At 47.3% G+C, this 17,933-nt stretch overlaps 1 protein-coding gene across 12 annotated transcripts in view; it reads right to left on the reverse strand.

Moving 5' to 3' along the window:
• RREB1 (ras responsive element binding protein 1) overlaps nt 1-17,933 on the reverse strand; it is a 180,986-nt gene that overhangs the window by 91,011 nt on the left and 72,042 nt on the right. Inside the window, exon 1 of one of the 12 annotated variants that reach the window (XM_032647971.1) lies at nt 13,948-13,978. The exons of 10 other annotated variants lie outside the window; for them this stretch is intronic. The gene's annotated coding sequence lies outside the window, so the exon portion shown is untranslated. Of the gene's footprint in view, nt 1-12,836; nt 12,856-13,947; nt 13,979-17,933 lie in introns of those variants that run through there. One more of the 12 variants, XM_032647974.1, reaches the window with a different exon arrangement.

The following is a 17,933-nucleotide window of genomic DNA, read 5'->3' on the forward strand; positions in this document are numbered from 1 at the left end:
GAGCACTAGCTCCTAAATGCCTACATTTTCACCCTTCTCCAGCAAAATGAGGACTTACTGAGATTCTCACAGTGCTGAATGCATTCGTTTTTTTAGGTTAAAGTGTCCCCTTTTAAGAGGAAATGATAGGTTTCCCTGGTGGTGCAGCGGTTAAGAATCGCCTGCCAATGCAGGGGACACGGGTTTGAGCCCTGGTCCGGGAAGATCCCACATGTCACGGAGCAGCTAAGCCTGCGAGCCGCAACTACTGAGCCTGCGCGCCTAGAGCCCGTGCTCCACAACAAGAGAAGCCCGCGCACCGCAACTGAGTAGCCCCCACTCGCCACAACTAGAGAAAACCCACGCGCAGCAGCAAAGACCCAATGCAGCCAAAAATTAAATAAATGAATAAATAAATTTATTTAAAAAAAAAAAAAAAAAGAGGAAATGATAAAGACAGTAGGTGGTTGGGACTGTTTTTTAACGCCCTTACTTGGCAAAAGAAAAAAATGGCAAGCCCCTGTGTAACTGCCAGAGCTTTGCCTTCGGTCTCTGGCCCATGCAAACAAAACCCTTGGGAGCCATCAGACTACACCAGCCCACTATGCAAAAGGAGGAAGAGTGGAGTGGGGGAAACGGCAAAGATGGGGCTGGCAAAACGATGCTGAGGTCAAGGCTCCACCTCAGAGTGGTGAACTTTATCCTGTGGCTGCGGGAACCCACTGAAGCCCCCACCACTCTTCTGGAAGAAAACCTCTGGGATGAAATAATCGTAACCATATTTTCAAAAACTCTTGGCAGCAGTTTAAAAACTTGACGAGTAGAGGCACATAACCCAGATAGGAGGTTACTGCAATACAGTCTAAGGGACAGACGTGAGGAGCACGGGGTCAGGAGAACATCACCGAGGGACCGACCAGGCTACCAGGACTGAGGGCGAAGGTCAGGGAGGCGCTGGGCTTCCTGCGCTGGCAACAGACTGGGCCACAAGGCAGTTAACTTCGATGCAGGAAAAATTCCCAGTACAGGAGAGAACGAAGAGAATACAGCACGAAGGGACTGGTTACTGAGTAGCAGGATTAAGCAAGGAGTTCTGTTTAAAAGAAATCCAAAGACTGTCCCTAGCCAGAAAGGAGCAGATGGGAAAAAGGAGAAGGTTCTGGAGGAGGCGGGAAAGGAGGGCCAGGGGCTGTCAGGCACAGGAAGATGAGACACTTGCGGTCGAACGGAATACATAACATATGCAGACATAAATGCGCGTATTCATTGTCAAATGGGCTGCTGACGTGGGGGGAAAGTGCTTAAACAGCCTTAACTTACAGGTTACAAGTCCACACAAAACTGTAACAAATACAAAACAAGACAAAACCGAAATCCATCCTGCTCTCCCTTTCAAGAGCCTAGCCTATAAAACGAATACGTTAGATGCTGGGTAAAACCTTTTATTGAATCGATACGGTCTAGAGCGGCGCTGTCCAAAGACGAAAAGAATCTCTGTGCTGTCCAGTCCGGCAGTCTCGAGCCACGCGTGGCCGCTGAGCACTAACGTGGCCAAGGGACTAAATTTAAAATTTTCTTTTCAGTTAAATTTAAACAGCCACATGTGCCTGGCCAGCTGTTGTACTGGACAGTGTAGGTCTTATGGTATCCTTTTTCTCCAGTCATCTTGAGTTACTAGACGGTGGTCCTTAATTCATTCGTTTGCTTCTCACGGTTTTCAAGCCCTAAAGCAGGAATAGAGATGCTCTAGTATAGTTTTAACTGGAAGGCATGGGAGGGCAGTGAGTGAGCTGACCCCAGAAGTAACTTACTTTGCTATGTTTCTTTATTCTTCCCAGGGTTTATCAGAGTTTCAATGTATAAAGGGAAATAACCCACGAAACCAACAACAGAGGGACCTCTCCTAAGCTAGGCTCGCTTCTTCTCGGCGAGTCATCAGCTCCCTGCCCCGTCTACCCAAAACCTGCTCAGGCCTGGTCCCACCTCACTCGCGAAGGTCAGTGTGTGAAAACATGGGAAAATGTTAAGTTAGACCAAGGTTAGAAAGCAATCTAGTACATTTAGGCATTCTATGTTACAACGTATTCATGGATAAGTCTGGCAGAGGCCACCTGAAATGAGATACTCATCATGGGACTACAGTGAGTGGTCCTTTAAAAATAAAAGTATAATTTAATGCCACTGTAAACTTGATTTTTGTAATTTAAAGTTATTTTTTTAAAAAGATACAAGAAAGAAAGTAATCAAACTGCATTCCTTTTCAAGCTGTTTAACTGTTCCCTCCTTCCTTCTCTCCCTTCTGACCCTTACCTTTCTTTAGTCACAGCCCAGTGCCCAGTTTTTACATAGTTCATCCTATAAATCTGGGCCACCTACTAGGGGTGGTATGATCAGGTTGATAAGCACTGCTCTACAGACAGGCGCAAAACTCATACCCTTGAAACTATGTAAAATTTATGTGGTATCATTTCTTTTTGGGGGGGGGAGTCCATAAATTTGATCAGATTTTCAAACCTTCCTTTTTCTTATGAAGATGAGATTTACCATGTAATTCACTTCAAATAGTGTCTGATACATGGCAGTAACTCAGTAAAAGTTAGTGGCATCAATTCCCCCAATAAGCTCCCAATGCCTGCTATAAACAGTTATAATTTTAGGCAGAATTCGTCCTACAGAGAGGAGGTGGGGAGAGATCATTGTGAGCCCCCCGTCTATGTCACTGGGTTTACATGGTTTTGTTCTGTTCCCATTATTCCAGAAACAACTGATGGAACCAAGTTAGTTTCTTGATGATATTAGGTTAAAACAGTGCATATTATCACCAAAGGCACTGAGGAGGTCTTCTCTAAGATCCACATAATAGGTGTAAATGTGGCCCAAGCACTAGCAATTCCTGGGAATCTCAAAGGAGACCTAGAATAGAGGGTGGTCTTGTGGAGGATGTTTGTTTTTTAATTAACAAAAGGTAATGGGGGCATTAGTGAGCCTTTTAAATAGGAGCCAAGACCTTAAACTGATTCCCTCTATGCAGTCCTTACTTAAATCGCAATGCATAAATAAAATACACTGGCTGTAAAAGGGAGGATTATATCAACTGTAAAATTCAAGAGTCACAACCAGGGGAGTGGGAAGAGTGACTGTGGTGACTGAGGTTAGAAGGTGCTGGGCTGGGGGGGCGCGGCTAGCTTGGTCCTTGTTTTCTCACGTGTCGAAGGTGAAAACTAACCAATTTTTTCTGGCCTTCAACCTGTCAGAGGATTAAAAAAAAACTCAGTCTGAAAAAATAAACAAATGAGACCTGTAATCTCCTTTCAAAAGGTGGAGGGGGGGGAATGTCCCACCTAAGGCCCTTAAATATTTCCTGATGATTGTTACCTCAATTAGTAACTATCCATCTACCACACGACTGGGCAGGGCAGGGGATGGCGGGAGTCGGGGGAGGGGGAGAAGAGATGTTCCAGGAGCTCACCACCTAGGTGAGAAAAGAAGAAACCATGAGAAGGTAAGAGAATTTAGTGTTGTGTATGCAGTACTAATTTTAAGTCCAGAAAAACCACTGGCGTGTAAGTGGAGGGGTGTCCGAGGTGGAAGAGAGCCCGGAGGAGCTGACACCCAGGGGGGACCACGAGAAGCCCCGGAGTCAGGTCCTTGCTTGCCCAAGGTGTGCGGGGCGGCAGTCACGGGGAGCTGAGAAAGCTGGGCCGGGGCGGCAGGGGGTGTCGGGGCGGCAGGGGGTGCCGGGGCGGCAGGGGGTGCCGGGGCGGCAGGGGGTGCCGGGGCAGCAGGGGGTGTCGGGGCAGCACCAGGGGATGATGTCAGAGTTTTAAGGAAACCTGTTTGAACAAGGTATGGGGCCGTGGGGGAGGGAGACCAGACTGAAATGGGAACAAAGGGAATAGAGAGGGAAAGATAAACCTGAATGCCTTTCAAAGAACTGCCGAGACCTGGAGGGAGCTGAGCAGGAAGCGGCTCCTGCCACAGGCTCCATTTCCTGGGGCACTAGCACAGCGATGGGAAGAAGTTTTCCACTGTTAAGGGGGTTGGGCTCAATTACTTTTTTAGACACTTGGCAAGTGAAGAAATGGAGTGGATGAGAAAGGAAGGTCTTGGTAACTCGGTGAGATACTGGGACTCATGAGTGCAGCGGGGAATTGACCCCTCCACAGAGAGCGGAGGCCTGAACTGGCTGAGTGGAGACTCGGAGATGAGAGGGTCCAGTACAGAGAGTGAGGTCCCCAGGAAGGGGGAGAATGTGGTGTCCAAATAGACGTGAAAGCACTAGCAACGAAGGGGCATAAAACCCCTCTGAGTCCCGAAGATGCAAGAGTAAAGCGAACGTAAGGGGGAGCTGAAGAAGTTCACAGTTGGACGGTCCTCATCTTGAGCACACAGTAGGCACTCAGTCTACGGATTAGTAATCTCAAGAAAGTAGGCAGCAGGTCAGAAGCTGTGAGTAGGAGGAAGAGAAAAGGGGAACTGATGGCTTCAGGAGCAAAAGACCCCAGGGAGCTGGCGGGAGGGAACGCAGTGGCTGAATGGGCTGAACGGGGGTTGGGCGGGGAGAGGGGTGCTCTTAGCTTAGGTCTTTACAATCACATGACCTCAAGGTGCTGGGGAACAAGAATGGGCCCAGGGGAGGAGCCAGGAGGCCCTTTGGAACCCCCTCTTCCTACTCTGGGTAAGTCTGGCATCCTGTTTCCTACTCTGGATGGCTGGCTGAGGAGAAGGGAGGAAAACCGTGTTATTTCAAATGGTTGCATCTTTTATTCCTACTATTTGAGGCAAGCCTGGTACGTTTCTTTCAACAGATGCCCGATTCACACATCTAGCTGCTTTCCTCAGCAGTAAACAAGTGGATTCTATCTACAAACAGCAAGGACACCAGGTCTGCGAGGGGAGAGAAAACCTTTTCCAAACGCCCAACCCATCCCAAATGGCTTTCACGGTGTTTTTCTCACCAGGCTGAACTTTGCAGCTCTAAACCCATCAGATGCACCTTGGTGCGGAATGCAGCCAGGAACCTGCTCAGGACCCAGTTCCTGTTCTTAAGAGGCACTCGGCCCACCCCGGGCATGGGCTGGGGCTTCCCGAGTTCTCAGGGTCAGCTGGTCCCAGCAAATCTGCACGCAGGGCCCGGTGATTCAATTAGTGTGAGTTCAGTTGCTCTTTTTTAGGTCAGTTCTTTCTTCTTTTGTTTAGATCTGACTCAAGATTTACTTCAATTATCTACACCTCTGTCAGAGCACCTAAACAAATTAACCTGTTGAACGTGATGAAGGCAAAGGAAGGGATGAAGGGAAAGGAAAGGAAGAACCTGGGTCTTTAAAAAAACACACAAATGGTCTCCTCCCTCCCCCTCCACCATCTCTGTTCTCTTAAATTACTCAAGTAGACAAGCAACTGTTTCTCACAGGAAAACGCTAGACTCCAAGTCTGAATGTGAAAACCCCGTGGTTAAGCCCTGGCTTGCAGAAAACTAAAAATTTCAGCAACCCTGGAATGAAATGTTATGTTCAGAGCTATACGAAGCATCGCAGCTGTTCCCAACCAACATGAAAACTGAAAGGGGTGATGCTATCTTTATCCTCTACCTACAGGCAAAGCTGGTACCACCCTGGGCTGGGCTGCCCAGGAGCCGGCTCAGTTCTAGGCTGCTGAGCACAAGAGACAAAGAAGGCAAAGGAACACAGGGGCCAGCAGAGCGCACCTAAGCAACAACACACAACAGAGCCACCGGGAAGAAAGAAAATGCAGTTAATCATTAAAAATTTGAAAAGGATGCAAGGAAACGGAACTGCTTGAAAAGCTGTTCTCACTGCCATTTGGAAAATCTGTTTCAATCAAGTCAAAATTCAAAAGGTTAGATCGCATCTAACTTGACCTGGATCTCCCAAGTGGAAGGAGAACCCTTTAATCAATTTTCTTGGAAGAAAAAACACATTTCTCTACTCAAACTCAGAAAGCGTCTTTAGACCACCTCATGGAATCAGGCCCCAGATGCGCATCTCAGAGAGGGCAGGTGATGGAAAATGAACGACTCCAGAGGAATCGGAGGCAAGGGGACGAGAACAGGGCTTCGCTCACAGCTCAAAGCTGACACACAGGCTAACTGAAGGAAACGTTCTCCAGCGTGACTGGCCGTCTCACTCCGAGCAAGCGTTTCCCGCTAGCAACTCCGTGCTGCCCCTAAGAGCCCCAGGCCGCCGCCCGGGCGCGCAATGCCCAGGCCCGGCCAAGCTGCCGGCAGCCCGCCACACACATAAGCCACCAACGAACGGAGCTGTGGTGAGGGGCTCAGCTCGCAACGTGAACTGCCACCGACACACCACACTTCCTGCTCATGCCACCAGACCATCTCCATTCAAGAAAAAGTGAAAACGACCGCAGGGTGGCCACCGCAGGGCCAGCGAGCAGGATGGCACAGCAGCTGAGGCGTGGGCTCGGGAGCCACGTCGCCCGGGTTCAAATCCTGCCTCTCCCACTTGCCAGCTGTGGGGGCACCACCCTTAGTTACAGAACCTTTCTCTGCCTCGGTTTCCTCAGCGGCAAGGAGGAGACAACGGTAACACCTACTTCACACAGCTGCTGTGGGGCACGGGGGTTATGTGTGCAAAGTGGGACGGAGAACACAAACTGCCCACACGCGTATCGGCGCTTCAGCGCTGAGTCCCTAATTATCAGTCCAACGGGCGCTACAGATATCCTCTTCACCCAGGGCCGTGGTTCCCAAACTTCAGCAAGCAGCCCGAGAGCGTACTGTAACAGATTTCTGACTCAGAAGGTCTAGGGCGGGGCCTAAGAATGTGTGTTTCTAACAAGTTCCCAGGTGATGCTGAGGCCGCTGCTGGTCTGAGGCTCACACTCCGAGAACCACCGCCCTACGCCCCGGTTAACTCCTGTGTTCTATGCTTTGGGCCTAAGCCTTACCTGGTTTATTTATCGGCACAGCGAGCCTGAATGAGAGAGAGTAAGGAGAGTGGCAAAGCAGTTTACTGCTCAGAGGATATCCAAGCGTTCTTCCACACTGCCTAGCACCCCTGCACCTCTGCATGCGGCAGACTGCATGACAGGTTCCGGCCAATGGGCTGTGGGCAAAGGTGACACACATCACTTGCAGGCTGAAGCTTTTAAAAGCTGATGTGTGGCCTGCTGGCTCTCTCCTGACTGTGGCAACCTGGAAGCATGCACAGTGGCGGGCAGGGGGCTACAGGATGACAGCAGCCTGGACCCTGGGTCACTGCTGGGAAGGGAGCTGCTGTAGAGAGCTGCTGGCCTGCAGCAGATTTCACATGAAAAGCAATGACGTTTTGTGCGTTGAGCCACTCAGATTTTAAAGTTTGTTTGACAGCTTAGCTTAGGCCCACTAAAACACTTCCTGTCACCGCTAAAAAAGGGCCTTTGCGTCAGTCTTAAGTCCAATCTATGGACACAGGTGTGAGGTATTTTACACCACAATCAGTTAGCGAGGGTTTCTACCCTATTCTCATTCACTTCAGTTCATCAAACAGATGAGTTTGTTTTCTTTTAATCCTCCCATTTTGGGTCTGTTTTTCACCAGATATAAAAATTCTTCACTGCAACATGATTACGTAACAGTTGCCAATAATTTAGAAAGCTGAATATGCTAAGAAGTATTGAAAATGTGAAAAATAAATACAATGAAGGACTCGGGTCAAAAGTCCCATGAAAAAACCTGTGTGCGCGCATACACACACACACACACACACACACACACACAATCCCTTGACTCTAAAAGGCAGGCCAGAAGGAAAGGTTTCCATTTTATTTACTAAATCATGTGCAAACTGATATCGTACTTTGCCCAAATAGGAGAAGGTGATCTCTTTAAGGTAAAAGCATCACCATTTAGCCGCCAAACTGCTCTTAAAAGAAAAAATCGTAATTTCTAGTTAACTGAGGAACATTTGCAACTTGACATGCAGGTAATGAACTGTTCACAGTATATTACGTTCCAGATTATGTGGAATAAAACATGATAAAGATTCTGTTATAAAAATTACCACTAACCCCACATACACGGCCCAAACAAAACGTAACCTTGAACAACTCCTCAACTTGAACTAGAAAATTCACGAAATACACAAAATGAAAAGAATTGGGAGGACTTCCCTGGTGGTGCAGTGGTTAAGAATCCACCTGCCAATGCAGGGGACACAGGTTGAAGCCCTTGTCCGGGAAGATCCCACATGCCACGGAGCAACTGAGCCCATGCGCCAGCACTACTGAGCCTGCGCGTCACAATTACTGAGCTTGCGTGCTAGAGCCCGCAAGCCACAACTACTGAAGCCTGTGTGCCACAACTACTGAAGCCTGCGCACTAGAGCCCATGAGCCACAACTACTGAAGCCCATGAGCCACAACTACTGAAGCCCACATGCCTAGAGCCCATGCTCCGCAACAAGAGAAGCCACCACAGTGAGAAGCCTGCGCGCCGAAATGAAGAGTAGCCCCCGCTGGCCGCAACTAGAGAAAGCCTGTGCGCTGCAACAAAGACCAAATGCCGCCAAAAATAAATAAATTAATTAATTAATTTTAAAAAAAAGAATTGGGAAAAGAGAATTTTAAAATATGTAACAGAATCACATAGGTCCTTTTGGTCTATGGAGCAAACAGCACTTCTCAGGAGGGCCCTCTTTGTGAGACGGACTTCAATTGAGTGGGATCTACAACGTCTCTCAAAGGTGGGGGGGATTTCTTGCTAGAATTCTCCCTAGCCCTTTCTACAGAGGGCAGGAGAACAAACCCTTCGTGGACACACACACACACACATTTTAAAACTCATCTCCGAAGGAGCTCAGTGGCTCTCTGCTCCCCAATTAGCACCGGCAGAGCTAAGCTGGAGATGAAGGGCCCTGCTGCCCTGGCCTTCTCAAGTTCCTAGGCCCTTGAGCGCCTCATTCTCTGGGTGTGTCACATTCCACCTCTTGAGGTACTTCCACGTGGCCAAAAAGAAAAAAAAAAAAAGGTAAACACTCAGGTAATGCATTTGGTCACATATTATAATTCAGCTGTAAAACCAGAGTTAAACTAATTAAAAAGGCCCCAACACTACTTTTTCTAATATGCTTTATAGTTATTTGGCAACTTCTGGGTTTTATTGGTGAGTAGATTTTTTTTTCTTTTTTCATTTCTTTCAGGAGACATGAAAAAGTCATTAAAAAAAAAAAGAAAACCTGAAAATTTAAACATCTCTATTTTAAAAAAAAATCTCATGCCATACTACCTTGAAGACACTGGGGAGAACGATAAAGTCTCCACGTATACCCTAACACTGGGTTACTTCTCTACTGTTCATTGAGGAGCTAACCCTGGGGAACCTTCTCTTAGGACAACAGGAATAATGTGCAATCAGATAATAGGTGGCTCCATTACTAATCACAGAGCTAAAGAAAGCTGGCAGTGCATCCTGCTAGTACCCTCCTGCAAGGCCCCTGAAAACTCCCTATTGTTCAGCCAGTTAGGGAATGTACACGTTATAGCTGGCTCATAATGTATCTGCACACCAGAGTCGCTGTGTGTACATCTGCAAGAGAGACGTAATAGGAACGTCCACATTTAGAAGATGAAAGCCATAGAGAAAGCAATCTCATGTGATTTTTGCAGTCTAACTTGCTCAGTTTATTTCTTCCATAATCATGTTCCTAATGAGAGAATCAAGCTGTAAGTAAAGTCCTAGGAGTTTATAATCATGATGCTTTTTATACAGCCAAAGGGCCCTTTCCATTGCTTATACCCAAAGAGGTCTGTGGTGAAACAGACCACCACTGTGGTGGTGACTTCTTTCTACCCACTGTCCACGTGTCCTGGACTCACACGAAAGCGTCACAGGATGGTTCTCTCCACCCGGCAGCCCCACGGTCAACGAGTAGGCACAGTACTGCAGCGCACTCACTCCTGCCACCTCCTCCAACTTGCGTCAAGTATTAAATCTCAGGCCATACAAATGTCACGTCCCCGTGGCGCGCAACTTTTATGCAGACCTAAGGCTATGACCAAAACCAGTTCTTGGCTACATGACTCCCGAGCCGGCACGTCCCACGCACTCTGAAGCCAGCTCTCTCCGTGGACTCCTCAGCACAGAGACTGCCCGTGCTGCCGCTCGGGGGCTGGTCTGCAGATCATATGACAGCTGGAATCCCTCGGACACAAGCAGGCATTGTCCACTTTTCCTTGAAATCTCAAAATCCTGGATAAGACCAGCAATCAAGTAACACTTCAATCCTCCAACAACCTTAAATCAATTGACCAAATTCTTCTCTTTGGGTTTCAACCTCTCCCTTTACAAATAAAGCGATGATGTCCAATAAAAGCCATTTTCGTCAGCTTTTGAAGCAGACCCACAGCACTTACTTTAAATAAAAGGTTAGGACTACGTGACTGGGGGAAAGCATTTAAACAAACAATGGACGTTATGGACAGAGCTGCTAATAACTGCCCCACAATTTCTGTGGTGCCTTCAGAGTGCTCTGGGGGCGTCAGAACATTAACTGAACGCTCCCTTCCTTCTTCACGGCTGGCCTCCAGACCCACAGATGACTCATGGAGGCTGAGCTCCGGGCAGCCAGCAGCTGCTCAAACCCAGGCCTGGATGCTTCCCGCCCTACTCCTCCAGCCCCACCATCCCAACCTCTCAACAGGTGTCGCTGAGGCCAGCCCACTGGTGGATGCCATAAGCACATCATCTCAACCGAGCCGAGCAAGGAGCTGCAGGTCCTCACAGGCCATGACACAGAAGGAGGCCAAGCCCTTCCACCCTCCACCATGCCCCTTCCCTCCAGCAAGCCCTCTCTGCGCTGTCCACACTCCAAAAAGCCAGCACGAGACCCGCTCCTTTATTCCTGGGAAGTAGTAGGTTTTATTGCTTTTCCATCTGCTGTGAGCGTCTAACATCCAGAGAACTAATTCTTATTTCTCATATGCAATTCATATAGATTTCCCTTCCCTGACAGAGTCACAAACATCTCACCATAAGAGAATGCTTTCCACCTTCAGCATGGCAATCAGGAGGTATATAGTTTCCATGGATACCCAGAAGACCAAATTTCAAAACTAATTACATTTTCAAAAGGAACAATTTCTCTTAGTAAAAAACAAACAAACAAAACCAAAACAGAAAACCTATTTGATTCAGGAGCAGGAAAGTCTATACCAACCATTTTATTTGTTAACTATGCATTACAGCAAATCTAAGTGCACAAAAAGCTTAAATTTAGTACTATTAGAAGCCAGTATGTATTTAAAATATGTGTATGAGTATGATTATTAAAACTTAGGCCTAGCAATGCTCTATGCTTAAGCAGATAAAATTAAAATTTTACAGCTTGTGAATTTTAGTGGCTTGAGAACTACTAGTATGTAATAGCTACCCTGGGAAGTTTTCAACTCTGGGATTTCCATGAAAATGTCCAAAAATACTTACTGATGCCAAGGGAGATTTTTGGTGTACCACCACAGAGTCCCTCCCGCAGGGGTCTCCATCTATAAAATGGAGCTACTGAGAATACAATTAACAAGAAACCTAAAAATATATAATCATCTCTGCCAAGTGAGCACGTTTAATTTTTCAAGTTAGGATGAGCCCTCCTGCCAAAGAAGCCACACGGACGCTCCTCCAGGTGACACGTTCAATTCTGGGCACAGACATTATTTGTGAAAGAATACACACTAAAACAAAGGCAAACTCATAAACACAGGCCAAGTGATCTCTGAAGTCCCTTCCAGCTCTAAATCCTATGGTTCTTAGAATGAGCCTATAGTTGGGATGAGGGGGAAAAAAAACACTCCTTCCTTCCATTTGTCATCTGATGGCTTAAGATTAAATTTTTTTAATATTTAAGTTTTCTGAGGCCTCCCTTACACTCAGAACTCCTTTTCTACAGAGACTCCGTCTCCCAGGGTATCTATGACTTCTATGGTACCCACCAGATAGAGGGTCTTCTCTAGCCCCTGCTTTAAAAACTCCGTGACAGGACTTCCCTGGTGGCACCGTGGTTAAGAATCCACCTGCCAATGCAGGGGACGTGGGTTCGACCCCTGGTCCGGGAAGATCCCACATGCCGTGCAGCAATGAGCCCATGCGCCACAACTACTGAGCCTGCGCTCTAGAGCCTGTGTGCGGCAACTACTGAGCCTGAGAGCCACAACTACTGAAGCCCATGCGCCTAGAGCCCGTGCTCCGCAACAAGGGAAGCCACCGCAAGGAGAAGCCTGCGCACCCCAGCAAAGAGGAGCCCCCGTTCGCCACAACTAGAGAAAGCCCGTGCGCAGCAATGAAGACCCAACGCAGCCAAACAAAACAACCTCCATGACATTCTGTGTATTATTTCAATTAAAAATATGAAAGAACAATTCACATTAGGAATACAGAAAAACGACCCTCGTACCCTCATGATGGTATTTGGACACCATTTGAACCTGTTAATGCATCACTTTTTTTTCCTGCAAATCTGGTCAAAATAAATAATATTTTGGCATGTACCTGGACCCACTGGAAGTTTGATTCTAATGCTTCACGTCAGCTCATAAAGCAGCTGCACATCACTGAGGAGAGTTGTGGGGGAAGTATCGAGACGTTATAAATCTCCTGGGTATAAATCACTATAAAGTATCTTTCTAACTTGCCCATCTCCTTAAAGCAGAGCATGGTGAATCAACATATGATTAACCTAACCTTTCTGGGCGATGACTCAGGATCACTACAATGAACAACTATTACACAAGGTGCCTTCGGAAACTAGTGTCATAACCCTCCCGCTTCAGTTTTGCTCCTATGCCACATGGGCCTCAGTCAGCCATGCTTTTTTTTTTTAACTGAAATTTGTATTCCAGAGACGCACTGAGAGCGTGTGGATATACATGCAGTCGTAAGAACCAACAAAGAAGGCCCCTCTGTTCGTGCTGTCTGCGCTCTCCAGTCTTGTCCCCGGACATCCCTTCTTGCTGCTCTCAGTGCGTCTCCTTCTGATGGCTCTTCTCCACCCTCAACCACCAACTTTGGCCTCTAATTTCTTGTGGACTGGAAAATGGGAGACGAGGTGGTCAGGGCCGTATCTACAGTGAGAATAAACAGTGGTAAAGTGTGGGCCCAAAGGACCATCACAAACCAAGGGTAAGAGTGTCGGCCCGGGGCCTCCTCCGCCTGCCCGGCTTCCAAAAGCTTTAGCTTGCATTCCCCCTCCGCCACCCCGCTGGCTCTCCCTCACGCCCAGGCTAAAGATTCTGGACCTCAGAACGCCAAATAAGTGACCTCCACAGAAGTGATATATTACTTTTGAGTCAACTGAATACTAGCTAAGCAACTGCTGTTTCCATAACTGGTAATTGGTACTCTGGCAGTACCCAGTGTCTTACTCTGAACATTACCAAGCATTGTTAATAGCCTGAAACGAAAACACAGCGCCTAAAAAAAATATTTTAATTTTTCTTCCTGGACCCACTGATATTTTTAAGGAAGTTTTAACTTTGTACTACTTGGAACAATTCAATTATATAAGTTAAAGGAGTAAAGTTCTAAAAAAGATACGATAAAGAGCGTAATGAATGTGTTTCAGAGACTTCAGTAAATAAGAAAGCTGTCACTTTGTTCTTCTACTGCATTAGGAACTTCTCAAACAAAGAGGCTTGATGGAGGCAGACAGAAAGGGGCTTATCAGCTTAAGAAACGGGAAGGATGGTACAATTAACTGTCACACGGTCAGATATAATTCACTCTGACGAGGCCAATGAAAGACAACAAGGCAGTGAAGGTCCCCATCTTGTCTCTTTACATAATACCCAAACACCCCAGAGTGGCAAACCACCTTTTCTTTAAGGGCTATCAGTACATGTGGCCTGAGAAGAAAAGCAATAGCCTTTGGAGGGAGGGGGGAAGGAAGGAAAAGAAAAGAAGAGCAGGAAAGGGAAGAAGTCTCTTATCTGAACCGTAAATGCCTCGGGCAGCTCACTCACTCCAAGCTGAGGTGCTGTATCCTAGGTATTCCTGGGGAAAAAGAACAAAAAACAAAAAACAACTGCATTTCTTTCTCAGTACAGTCTCCTTTCCGCTCCACAGACCCAGCCCTGCCAAGGGGAAAACGGCTGCGCTCAGCTCTGCGGACTCCGAGCTGATGCTCTGCCCTGGCAAGGCGAAGGTGAAGTGTTGTAAACGCATGAGGACAGCTCGGGGAGGATGCGGCGGAGGAAACGTGAAAGCAACTTCTCCACCGGTCACCGACAGTACAGGCTACGGGGCAGAGCTCACCCTCACAGGGTTAAAAGATGCTCCAAAACAAGCAGTTGAGAACCCCGGGGACCATAAAATGCGAAACGCGTGTGGTGTGAGAGATACTAAGAAAAACAAGGGTTCTATTCTAAAACAGATGTACAAAGAGAATTCAGTCTCTCCTCACGTGAGGATACAGTTTCTTGAGTTTTCACAGTGCCAGACAGACTAGGATCAGAAACATGCTTCAAACAGTGTAAAGATGGAAAGAAAAAAAGCCTCCTGCCTCCTCCCTCCAAAAAAGAAAAAAGAAAGCAGCGACACACCAGAAATAGCCTGAGCCTGCTTCTAAGCACGGGGCTCTGCACATCAGGAGAGGCTCCCCTGCAGTGTGTGTTATAGTGAGCTCCAGCGTGACTATATATGGTATGTTTACGGAGGGATTAGACACAAACACCACGCAGAACTTACGTCAGACCAGAGCTGGCTTTTAAAGAGCTCAGTTTCTCCAAGTTGACGGCCACAAGACACCCCTACGTCCGAGCAAACTGCAGATGCTTTACAAAGCAACATCTCATGACTTAGGGGCACTTGGAGCGCGAGGACTCCCCCGCGCTGCCCTCCACACCCCCACCCCGACCTCTCCCCCACCCCACCTCCCCCCCTACCCCCTTATGCAGGCCGTCCACCCTGCAGTCCCGCAGAGGCATAAATGCACACTCAAGAATGTCTCTGTTGAATGGGGCCTATGTTACATGACTAAGGGCACAGACATGGATTTCTCCAGAAACAGCTGGCAAGGCTGAGGCCTCTTGCACAGGCTCCTCATTGCCACAAAGTATTTTCATCACATCAAATGTCCTGCCAGAGAGAGGGAGAGCCAGACACTGAAGTGGGGAGGGGGCGGGGGAGCAGGGGATAATGTGAAGATGTCTGAAAGTCCTGGGAGAGGAGCAGGGGAATAGAGGAGGTCAGAGGGGGAGAGCGGGAGGGCCAGAGAGAGGGAGAGGGACAGAGGAGGGGGACAGAGAGAGAGGGAGAGGGCCAGAAGAGAGGGAGAGGGCCAGAGGAGAGGGCCAGAGAGAGAGTGACAGAGGAGAGGGCCAGAGAGAGAGGGCCAGAGGAGAGGGCCAGAGAGAGAGGGAGAGGGCCAGAGGAGAGGGACAGAGAGAGAGGGAGGGAGAGGGCCCGAAGAGAGGGAGAGGGCAAGAGAGAGAGGGAGAGGGCCAGAGAGAGAGGGAGAGGGCCAGAGAGAGAGGGACAGAGAGAGAGGGAGGGACAGAGGGAGGGAGAGGAGGAGAGCAGGAGAAGGGGGAGGCTTCATCACTGCTTTAACAGTCTTGCCCAACCTGTTCTGCGGTGCGCTCTGTTAACTCCTTTCTGGCAAATGGATGCGCACAGCAGCCCTTTCTTTCTTCTTCTTTCCCCCACAGCCAGGCTGCAACTGAAGGCAGACTTGCAGAGAAAAGTCCCAAAGAAAAAGGCTAAACCCATTCCTGACTGGACTCAAACCCATAATTTGTATCCTGCAGCAGGAGACCTTCACTGCCAGCTCCCAGGGCGTCTTCTCCACCAACTTCCCAGGCCTCTCCATCTCTTAACTCTCCTCCTCCCCTTGGAAATATGGAAATCGAGGTTGGGTCCTGAACACAGCTACGTGGAGGTAAGGGTGAGGGAGGCCCAGTTTTTACCCTCCAGAGCAAAGCACTACGGGAGAAGGAAGCAAAAGGTGGTTTTTCTTCTTGCTGTGTTTTTTGCTTGATATTAGGCATTTACGGGGTTAACAGACAGCCTGCAGACCAGAAATTTACCTGCTTAGCAACAGAAGCATCAACTAAGCCACACTGGTTGTTTTGACACAGGAAAAGCAGTTTCTACCTGGTGAAAATACCTGGTGATGTTTCAGTTGCCATTTTAAGCAACACACATATTAATCACATGAGAAGGGCAGTCACGAAACCACGGTTAAAGGGAGAAAAAGTCCAAGGAGAGTTTACCCAGCTTAAAGGGGGAGATCAAAACCAAGCATGAAAACGCTGGACCTAGTAAGGAAAACATGCTCTACAAGTTAACAGCAGACTCCAAGGTAGAACACTGCTCTTGAAAACCCTGAAACCGGGGCTCACTTGCCCCCTAACTTGTTCGCAGCTGCTTAGTGTTTACGTCGACCTTAAGGACTCTTCAGGTAGTAGGAGACAATGCTCACAAAAAGACAGATTTTCCCCCTTTGAATGGTGAGATGAAAAGGAAGGCATGAACCTCACAAACGATTACACTTTCTTCCTTTAAACATACCTGTATGTCTCAAAATTCAAGTGCAACCCGGGGTCTCCATGTCTTCTTTTAAAGACGAGTGAATACAATCCTTGAAACCTAAATATCGACTTTAAAATTCAACTACAGAGAGCTTCTTCATTTTCAGCAAATGGCTGTTTCATTTTTGGAAACTCCAGGATGCCAGGGTTTGTAGAGTTGGTTGCTGTAGGATGTTTACTGCTGTTTTAACAGAAATGTGTCTCCTTAGCCATAGCAAGGCCTAAAAGCAATTAGGACTAACAATTTGGTCCAGTTGTTGAATACGTAAAGCACAGTATAAAAATATGTTAATACATCCTTTCACCTAAAATGCAATTAAATGAAACGTAAAGGAGGAATAACGCCAATGCACGCATACGTAACACATAAATAATTACAAGGCCAAAGAATGAGAGAAACAAAACAGAAGTGAAATTCTGAACACTACTGGTATCATTTGGGGATGGAACCCCGTTTCAAGAAACAATGGATAAACAGTCATTTCTAATGATAATATTCAAATATTCTAGAAAACCACATTGTACTTGTAACGGCTTCCCTTACAATCTAAACTGAAGATACTGGATGACAAAGAGATTTTGTGTAAAGCTTAGGAGATATAATGATCTAGGAAAAAACCCAACTTTCTAACTTCGACCCAGTTTAAAATAAAATTTCAAAGGCACATGGTTCTACAACATTGTAAAAAAAAAAAAAAGAGAGAGAGAGAGAGAGAGAGAAAGCACATATGCAGAAACCAAGCCACAAAACTAATCTCTTCCTTTAATAAAGTAAAATACTTGCACTTATTCAGAACCTCTATACTAACAGTTGGAGCAAATTAAGCCTTATTTCTGAAACTTATATTTGAAAAATGCAAGCTGGGTCAAAGAAACTAGTGTGGACAAAATGGTGGTATTTAAAGCAAAAATCTGGCCTATGAGGAAGCAAAGAAGAAGAAAAAAAAAAGAGGAAAAGGGAAAAAAAAGGCCGCAGTAATGCACTCTGGTCGCAGCCAGAGTGGGCTGCAAGGCCAGTTGTATCTAACAGTTGTGCACGGGACGACAAATGGTGCATTCATAAGCTGCGAGAGCAGAGGCTGTTCAGAGGCTGTAAAGTCTGCACTCGAAATGATGAGCGTCCGACTCTCCTCTTGTTTCACAGTCAAGGAGTGCAAAAAAAGATGGATTCAGTTAGAGGCACAGGCTGTCCCTTCAGCTGTGGCAAAATGGTGAGCAAGAGGGTCTAGATAAAGAGGCCCAAGTACCATTTACCCTCTTCTAACAAGAGCTGGGCCTGATGATAACTGAGTAAACACCTCTACAGAAGATAACAGGGCAAGAGCGGTGGGGGGGGTGGCGGAGGCCCGGCAGAAACGAGAACGGAACGACATCTTCTCCAGCCCTTTCTAAAGAAATTATTCAGCATCCCTAAATCC

Source organism: Phocoena sinus, chromosome 11 (assembly GCF_008692025.1).
Source record: "Phocoena sinus isolate mPhoSin1 chromosome 11, mPhoSin1.pri, whole genome shotgun sequence".
Classification (NCBI taxonomy): Eukaryota; Metazoa; Chordata; class Mammalia; order Artiodactyla; family Phocoenidae; genus Phocoena; species Phocoena sinus.